Source organism: Salvelinus sp. IW2-2015, unplaced genomic scaffold, assembly GCF_002910315.2.
Source record: "Salvelinus sp. IW2-2015 unplaced genomic scaffold, ASM291031v2 Un_scaffold1595, whole genome shotgun sequence".
NCBI classification, from domain to species: Eukaryota; Metazoa; Chordata; class Actinopteri; order Salmoniformes; family Salmonidae; genus Salvelinus; species Salvelinus sp. IW2-2015.
In genome coordinates this window covers 8,813-16,972 of record NW_019943018.1, presented here as the reverse complement: position 1 = coordinate 16,972, position 8,160 = coordinate 8,813, and the positions used below count along the sequence as shown (strand labels likewise).

The window sequence follows — 8,160 nt, the reverse complement described above, 5'->3', positions numbered from 1 at the left end:
ACTTTCCGAAGAACTATATGTACATATCTACCTCCATTACCTCATACCCCTGGTCATGGACTCAGTACTGGTACTCTGTGTATATAGACAAGTTAATAACTCATACCCCTGGACATGGACTCAGTACTGGTACTCTGTATATATAGACAAGTTAATACCTCATACCCCTGGTCATGGACTCAGTACTGGTATTCTGTGTATATAGACAAGTTAATACCTCATACCCCTGGTCATGGACTCAGTACTGGTACTCTGTATATATAGACAAGTTAATACCTCATACCCCTGGTCATGGACTCAGTACTGGTACTCTGTATATATAGACAAGTTAATACCTCATACCCCTGGTCACGGACTCAGTACTGGTACTCTGTATATAGACAAGTTATTATTAGTCATTGTGTGTTATTTTTCTCTTCTGTTTCTCTCTGTATTTTTGGGAAGGGCCTGTAAGTAAACATTTCACTGTTAGTCTACATCCTGTTGTTTGACCAAGCATGTGATGAATAAAATGTGTATTTGTCTCTTCTCCCTGTCAGTCCATGAAGGCTCCAGATCTGAAGGACAGGCTGGAGGAATCGGAGAAGCTGATCCAGGAGATGACTGTTACCTGGGAGCAGAAACTACGCAAGACTGAGTCAGTCGCTCAGGTAGCTACACGTACATTTCTCTGTCCTGCTCTACTGATAGTTTTCTGTGTTTTATTATGTTTCTTTCCTCACAAGCAGTTAGAATCTCTAGATATCTCTCTCCTGGCTTTAACTGTCTTTAACTGTCTACGACTGTACTGTCTTCAATTGTCTACTCCTTTTTACTACTGTCCACTGTGTGTGTGCTGTAGGAGAGACAGAAACAGTTGGAGTCTCTAGGTATCTCTCTCCAGTCATCTATCTTCTATGTTGTGCTGTAGGAGCGTCAGAAACAGTTGGAGTCTCTAGGTATCTCTCTCCAGTCGTCTGGTATCAGAGTGGTAGATGACAAGTGTTTCCTTGTCAACCTCAACGCTGACCCCGCCCTCAACGAACTGCTGGTCTACTACCTAAAGGTACAGTCAGCAACTTAACATCCTATTCACAGATCTTAAAGCTACAATCTGGGATTTTTTATTTTTATTTTTTCATGGTAGTGATTGAGTCCCGTGTGTAGGATCACCCGTGTGCAGGCTTGGTTGACGTATTAACGTATTAACCCACCTCTCTATGGTCTGTCCCATGTTTGTGTCCCGTGTGTAGGAGCACACGCGTGTTGGCTCTGCTGACTCTCAGGATATTCAGCTGTGTGGTATGGCTATCCACCCTGAACACTGTGTCATCAACATCACTGCTGAGACTGGAGTGGTTCTCACACCACACCGCACCGCACGGTAGGGCTGCACACACACACCGCAACGCACGGAAGGGCTACACACACACACCGCAACGCACGGTAGGGCTACACACACACACACGGTAGGGATACGCACGCACGCACACACTGCAATCCACGGTAGGGCTGCACACACACACACACACACACACACGCTACACACACCGCAACGCACGGTAGGGCTACACACACACACCGCAACGCACGGTAGGGCACACACACACACACTGCAACACACGGTAGGGCTACACACACACCACCACACACACGGTAGGGCTACACACACACACGCTGCAAACGCACGGTGGGCTACACACACACACACACAGGGTAGGGGCTGCACATAGACACACACACACCCCCAATGCACGGAACAAAACTGAATAGAACTACCCCAACCTGCTATAGTTAATTTCTGTCATATCTACTGTAAATAGTCACTGACTCTCTCCGTCTGCAGTACGTGTGTGAATGGCTCTTCAGTCACCAACCCAGTTCCAGCTTCACCATGGAGACCGGATCCTGTGGGGAAATAACCACTTCTTCAGGTTGAGTTTACAGATCAGCTGTCTCCCTCTTTAATACATCATAACAGCTGTCACTTCAGTAGCCATTCATAGTCTATGCACAAACACTGTTGTTTTGGTCTAAGCCTTCTCTCTCTCTCTCTCTCTCGCTCTCTCGCTCTTTCTCCTCTCTCGCTCTCTCTCTCTCTCTCTCTCTCTCGCTCTTTCTCACTCTCTCGCTCTTTTCTCACCTCTCTCTCGCTCTTTCTCACTCTCTCTCTCTTCTCTCTCTTCTCTCTCTCTCCTTCTCCTCTCTCTCTCTTTCTCTCTCTCTCTCTCTTCTCTCTCTCGCTCTTTCTTTCTCTCTTTTCTCTCTCTCTCTCTCCGCTCTCTCTCTCGCTCTCTCTCTCGCTCTTTCTCTTTCTCTCTCTCTCTCTCTCGCTCTTTCTCTCTCTCTCTCTCTCTTCTCTCTCTCGCTCTTTCTCTCTCTCTCTCGCTTCTTTCTCTTCTCTCCTCTCTCTTCTTGCTCTTTCTCTCGCTCTCTTTCTCTTTTCCCGCTCTTCTCTCTCTCTCTCTCTTGCTCTTTCTCTCGCTCTTTCTCTCTCGCTCTTTCTCTCTCGCTCTTTCTCTCTCTCTCTCTCTTTCTCTCTCTCGCTCACTCGCAGGATCAACCTGCCCAGACACCTGGCCCATGCGGGGGGTGAGGATGAAGAGGAAGGTGTGATGAAGAGTTGCCTCAGTACTGACCAGTTGGAGGTGGACTTTGATACGGCCAGTGACGTCTCCAGCGAGGTCAGCTTCGGATACGATTTCGCCCAGACAGAGGTCATGATGAAGGGCATGGGCGACAACGGTGACAATTTACATTTTACATTGTAGTCATTTGGCAGACACTCTTATCCAGAGAGACTTACATTGCATTCATCTGAAGGTAGATACAGACGTCATGTTCAGAATGAGAAGACTATATTAAGCTCAGCAGTTCACAGATCTATTCGCTTTCCTACGTTTCATCACTAACGCTCCCCCTCCTTCCTCCCTCCCCCCTCAGACCCCATGCAGTCTGTCCTCCAGACGTTGGAGCGGCAGCACGAGGAGGAGAAGAGGACGGCTCTGGAGCGCCAGAGACACATGTACGAACAGGAGCTGCAGCAGCTGAGGAAGCAGCTCCCTCCTGCAGAGAAAAACACTCTGCCGCTGCAGAGCCCTGGACCCGCAGGCCTGGAGCCAGCCGGACCCTCAGCAGCATTGCTCGCATCATCACCCTGCGCCCAGACACGCATGCGCCGCTGGAGCGAGGACAGGTGAGGGGTCAAGAGTTAAACGGCCACGGAGCGAGGACAGGTGAGGGGTCAAGAGTTAAACGGCCACGGAGCGAGGACAGGTTGAGGGGTCAAGAGTTAAACGACCACGGAGCGAGGACAGGTGAGGGGTCAAGAGTTAAACGGCCACGGAGCGAGGACAGGTGAGGGGTCAAGAGTTAAACGGCCACGGAGCGAGGACAGGTGAGGGGTCTCGAGTTAAACGGCCACGGAGCGAGGACAGGTGAGGGGTCAAGAGTTAAACGGCCACGGAGCGAGGACAGGTGAGGGGTCAAGAGTTAAACGGCCACGGAACAAGTTACTTTGACACAACTCCCCATACATACTGAATCAGCAGGAATCATCCAGCAGGAATCAATATCTCCCGGGTGGCGCAGTGGTCTAGGGCACTGCATCGCAGTGCTAGCTGCGCCACCAGAGTCTCTGGGTTCGCGCCCAGGCTGGGCTGGGTTCGCGCCCAGGCTCTGTCGCAGCCGGCCGCAACCGGGAGATCCGTGGGGCGACGCACAATTGGCATAGCGTCGTCCGGGTTAGGGAGGGTTTGGCCGGTAGGGAGGGTTTGGCCGGTAGGGATATCCTTGTCTCAGTATGTAAAAAAAAATGTAATAAAATGTATGCACTCTACTGTAAGTCGCTCTGGATAAGAGCGTCTGCTAAATGACTAAAATGTAAAAATGTAAATCTAGATCGTCACATAGTAACTGACAGGTTGGTCCAAATCTCTACATGGTGTAGAGAGGCGGTGGTGACTCGGAACAGATCATCAGCGCTAACCTGCTGGTCCAATAACCATCCCTAACCCTCTGTGTCTCTCTCTCTGTGCTGTAGAGAGGCCATGATGACTCGTAGCCTGAGAAGACTGAGACAACAGATCGTCAGAGCTAACCTGCTGGTGCAGGAGGCTGGCTTCATAGCTGAGGAACTCAACAAGAGGACGGAGTACCTGGTCACACTGCAAATACCTGCTGCTAACCTCAATGCCAACAGAAAGGTAGGGTGATGTGTGTGTTTGACTGACTGACTGCGCAGTAACTACCTTGATAACACTATCAGCTTTACAGTACACAGTCAGACAAATACTGACAAAAGTGCTGTGTGTGTCTACATTGCTTTCATGTGAGGTGTTGCAGTGGGTTGTGTGTCTCTCTCTCTCTCTCTGCCTCCCTCCCTCTCTCAGTCTAACTATATAAATGGGTCATTTTCTTCCCATCATGCTTTACACTGTGGAATACCGCAGGGCGGCTGCCTTGGGCCACTTTTTTAATTAATATATATATACATACACCAACGACCTTATGCCTTATCTGAAATTCAAGCTACTATATTTGCAGATGATACTATAATTTATACATCAAGACAATCGGTTCAACAGGTACAGCAAGCTCTACAAGTAGATTTGGAGAATATCAGGGAGTAGGTTTTTCCAGAACAAACTTGTTTTAAACACCAAGAAAACCAGGGTTATGTTGGTCTGTTCCACTAGGAAAAGGCCAACACAACACGGGATACAATTAAGGGGGGGGGTACAAATTGAGGAAGTGGCAGAAACCAAACTACTGGGAGTGCAGCAAGACAACTGCTTATCATGGTCGCCTAAAATAACTAATCTATGTAAAATAAAAATAAAAATATATTAAAACTGCATGCATGATCAAAAGGATAGCTAAATATATTTACCAGGAAAGATTCTTAAGCAAATAACCCAAGCGTTTATTGGGAGTCAGGTGAACTACTGTTCTGTGGTCTGGTGAAATACAACAGCAGGTGAAATTAGGAGGCCGCAGATTAATTTGGGCGGCAGGTAGCCTAGCGGCAGGGTAGCCTAGCGGTTTAGAGCGTTGGACTAGTAACCGGAAGGTTGCAAGATCGAATCCCCGAGCTGACAAGGTAAAAAAACAATCTGTCGTTCTGCCCCCTGAACAAGGCACCCTCTGTTCCTAGGCCGTCATTGAAAATAATATGTTCCTAACTGATTGCCTAGTTAAATAAAGGTAAAATAAATCAAATTAAACGGAACAAAGCAGCAAGGATTGTTTTAAGGTGGACATGTGGTTCTTCTGTTGTAGTCATGCACAATGCTCTTGGTTGGCCATCACTCAACAAGATAATAAAATAAAATAAAACATGCTTATTTTATTTGACAATGTACACCATTTAAAAAAAGGCCAAACTGTATTCAGCTGGTAAGAGACAGACATTCAGTAAGTACTAGGAATAGATTGTCCACCATCTATGTGTTATCCAGACAGAAAAGAGAAATAGATCAAATAACATGTCGATTTTAGAGCAGTAAAGAAATGTAATAATATATATCTGATCAAACCAGAAACCTTTTCAATATATAAATTCAAACAATACTTTATAAAACCATTTTAAATATAATACATAGGAAAGTTGTCCTGGACTATGATAGATGAAGGAATCAATCTATCTTTTTAGACTGTTAGAGTATTTATCTGGTTAATATGTTAGTGTATTATGTCTGTTTTTGTAACACTGTGTTATATGTGAAAATGTGTTCGTATTATAAATGTGTATTTTAACGTTTAAGGACTCTTGGAAGATTAGTCCAAATGAGGACTAAAAGAGATCCTAATAAAATCTGCCTCCCTCTCCAGCGTGATGCTGTGCTGAGTGAGCCCGCGGTGCAGGTGAGGCGTAAGGGGAAAGGGAAACAGATCTGGGCTCTGGAGAAGATGGAGAACAGACTGGTGGACATGAGAGAACTGTACCAGGAGTGGAAGGACTATGACGAAGACAACCCTGTGAGTTTACAACCCGTGTGTGTCTACAACCCCCTGTGTGTGTGTGTGTGTCTACAACCCCCCCCTGTGTGTGTGAAGTTGAAGTTGAGTGATGTGGTTAACTACTTCTAAGACTAGATTGTCTCCAAGTTTTCCCCTTCCCTCCTGTCATTCATTGTTCTGATCTAAAATAACTAACCAGAGTTGTTAGAATACCCATACTAACATACTGTATACTACATATGTGTATGTGTGTATATATATATATATATGTACAGTGGGGCAAAAAAGTATAGGTACACTTCATAGGTACACTTCAACTATGACAGACAAAATGAGAAAAAAAAATCCAGAAAATCACATTGTAGGATTTTTAATTAATTAATTTGCAAATGATGGTGCCTCACCCTGTCTCCCTCTCTCCTCCTCTCTCCCCCCATCTCTCCCTGTCTCCCTCTCTCCTCTCCCCCTGTCTCCCTCTCTCGTCTCTCCCTTCCCCTCTCTCCCTTCCCCTCTCCTCCTCTCTCCTCCTGTCTAGGTGATGCGTTCCTACTTCAAGCGTGCCGACCCGTTCTTTGACGAGCAGGAGAACCACAGTCTGATAGGAGTGGCCAACGTGTTTCTGGCCTGTCTCTTCTACGACGTCAAGCTGCAATATGCTGTACCTATCATCAACCAGAAGGGAGAGGTGTGTGTGTGTTCATTCTATGGCATTAAGCTGCAGTGCCCGTCATCAATCAGATTACGTGGGTGACATGTCAGACAAATATACTAAATGTTCAGTCATTAGTTAACCTTTTACACTCGTACCCATATACAGGTTGAAAATGGCAGAATTGGACATAAATGCCTACATTTGGAGCTCATTGGCTGTACAGTAACATGCTATAGATGACGTCAGATCTCATTGGCTGTACAGTAACATGCTATAGATGACGTCAGATCTCATTGGCTGAACAGTAACACGCTATAGATGACGTCAGATCTCATTGGCTGTACAGTAACATGCTATAGATGAGGTCAGAGCTCAGTGGCTGTACAGTAACATGCTATATATGACGTCAGATCTCATTGGCTGTACAGTAACACGCTATAGATGACGTCAGAGCTCAGTGGCTGTACAGTAACATGCTATACATGACGTCAGAGCTCAGTGGCTGTACAGTAACACGCTATAGATGACGTCAGATCTCATTGGCTGTACAGTAAACACGCTATAGATGACGTCAGAGCTCAGTGGCTGTACAGTAACATGCTATACATGACGTCAGAGCTCAGTGGCTGTACAGTAACATGCTATACATGACGTCAGAGCTCAGTGGCTGTACAGTAACACGCTATAGATGACATCACAGGTCTGTCTGGGTTTTGATTGACAGTCGTTCTGATCTTGAGCACCTCGCTCGACATGAAGTTGCCCCGATCCCTCCCACTGATTGGGCAACTTTAGAAATGTTGTCTGAGTGAGGGAAATGTTTTGTTGTCTGAGTGAAGGAAGTGTTGTAAATTTTAAGAGGAGTCTATGTATTTTTGAAAGATGAGACGTTGAGGATTTATAATAAATACCGCTTTGACGTCATACAAGCAAACCAAACACCTGTCAGTCCAAATGTGCACTTCACATTTCCCCAAAATAATACATCTCACGTCATATACAGTGTCAACGTTTATAACCACTGTGTTAGAATGTACAAGTTATAAGACGACACGGTGTCATACTCTAGGGTCGTTCTGAACACACTGAGCCTGTTTGTCGTGTCACACGCCTCCTGAATCCTCTCAGGTCTCCTTTCTATGGGCACCAAAGATCTGTTTCCCTGAATTACACGTGAAAGCCTAACACTGTAATATCAGATTGTATAACTTAGCTAGTCATGTTGGCAATAGAACAAGCTTTCAAATGATGCCCACCTGACCCTGATTTGTGATTTATAATGGTCTGTTTTTGGATTGCCTAAACAACAGGTGTGGGGATGCTGGGATGTGTCCCAAACAAAACAACAAGTCTGCTCGCTCTAGTTCCTCAACGGCTCAGCTAGGAAAGCTAAAAAAAAAAGCAATTTATAGTTGAAGACTCTTCTTTGAGTCATAAAAGTGCATTAAAATGACTTTGGAAATGTGTGCACTTGAGAGGTGTGAGGCAACCAGTTAGTCCTCTCACTGAAACCGTGTACACTTTGGAGAGGTGTGAGGCAACCAGTTAGTCCTCTCACTGAAACCGTG

At 45.9% G+C, this 8,160-nt stretch overlaps 1 pseudogene; it reads left to right on the top strand.

The window, feature by feature from the left end:
• LOC112071361 (kinesin-like protein KIF13B) overlaps positions 1-8,160 on the top strand; it is a 40,788-nt pseudogene that overhangs the window by 25,344 nt on the left and 7,284 nt on the right.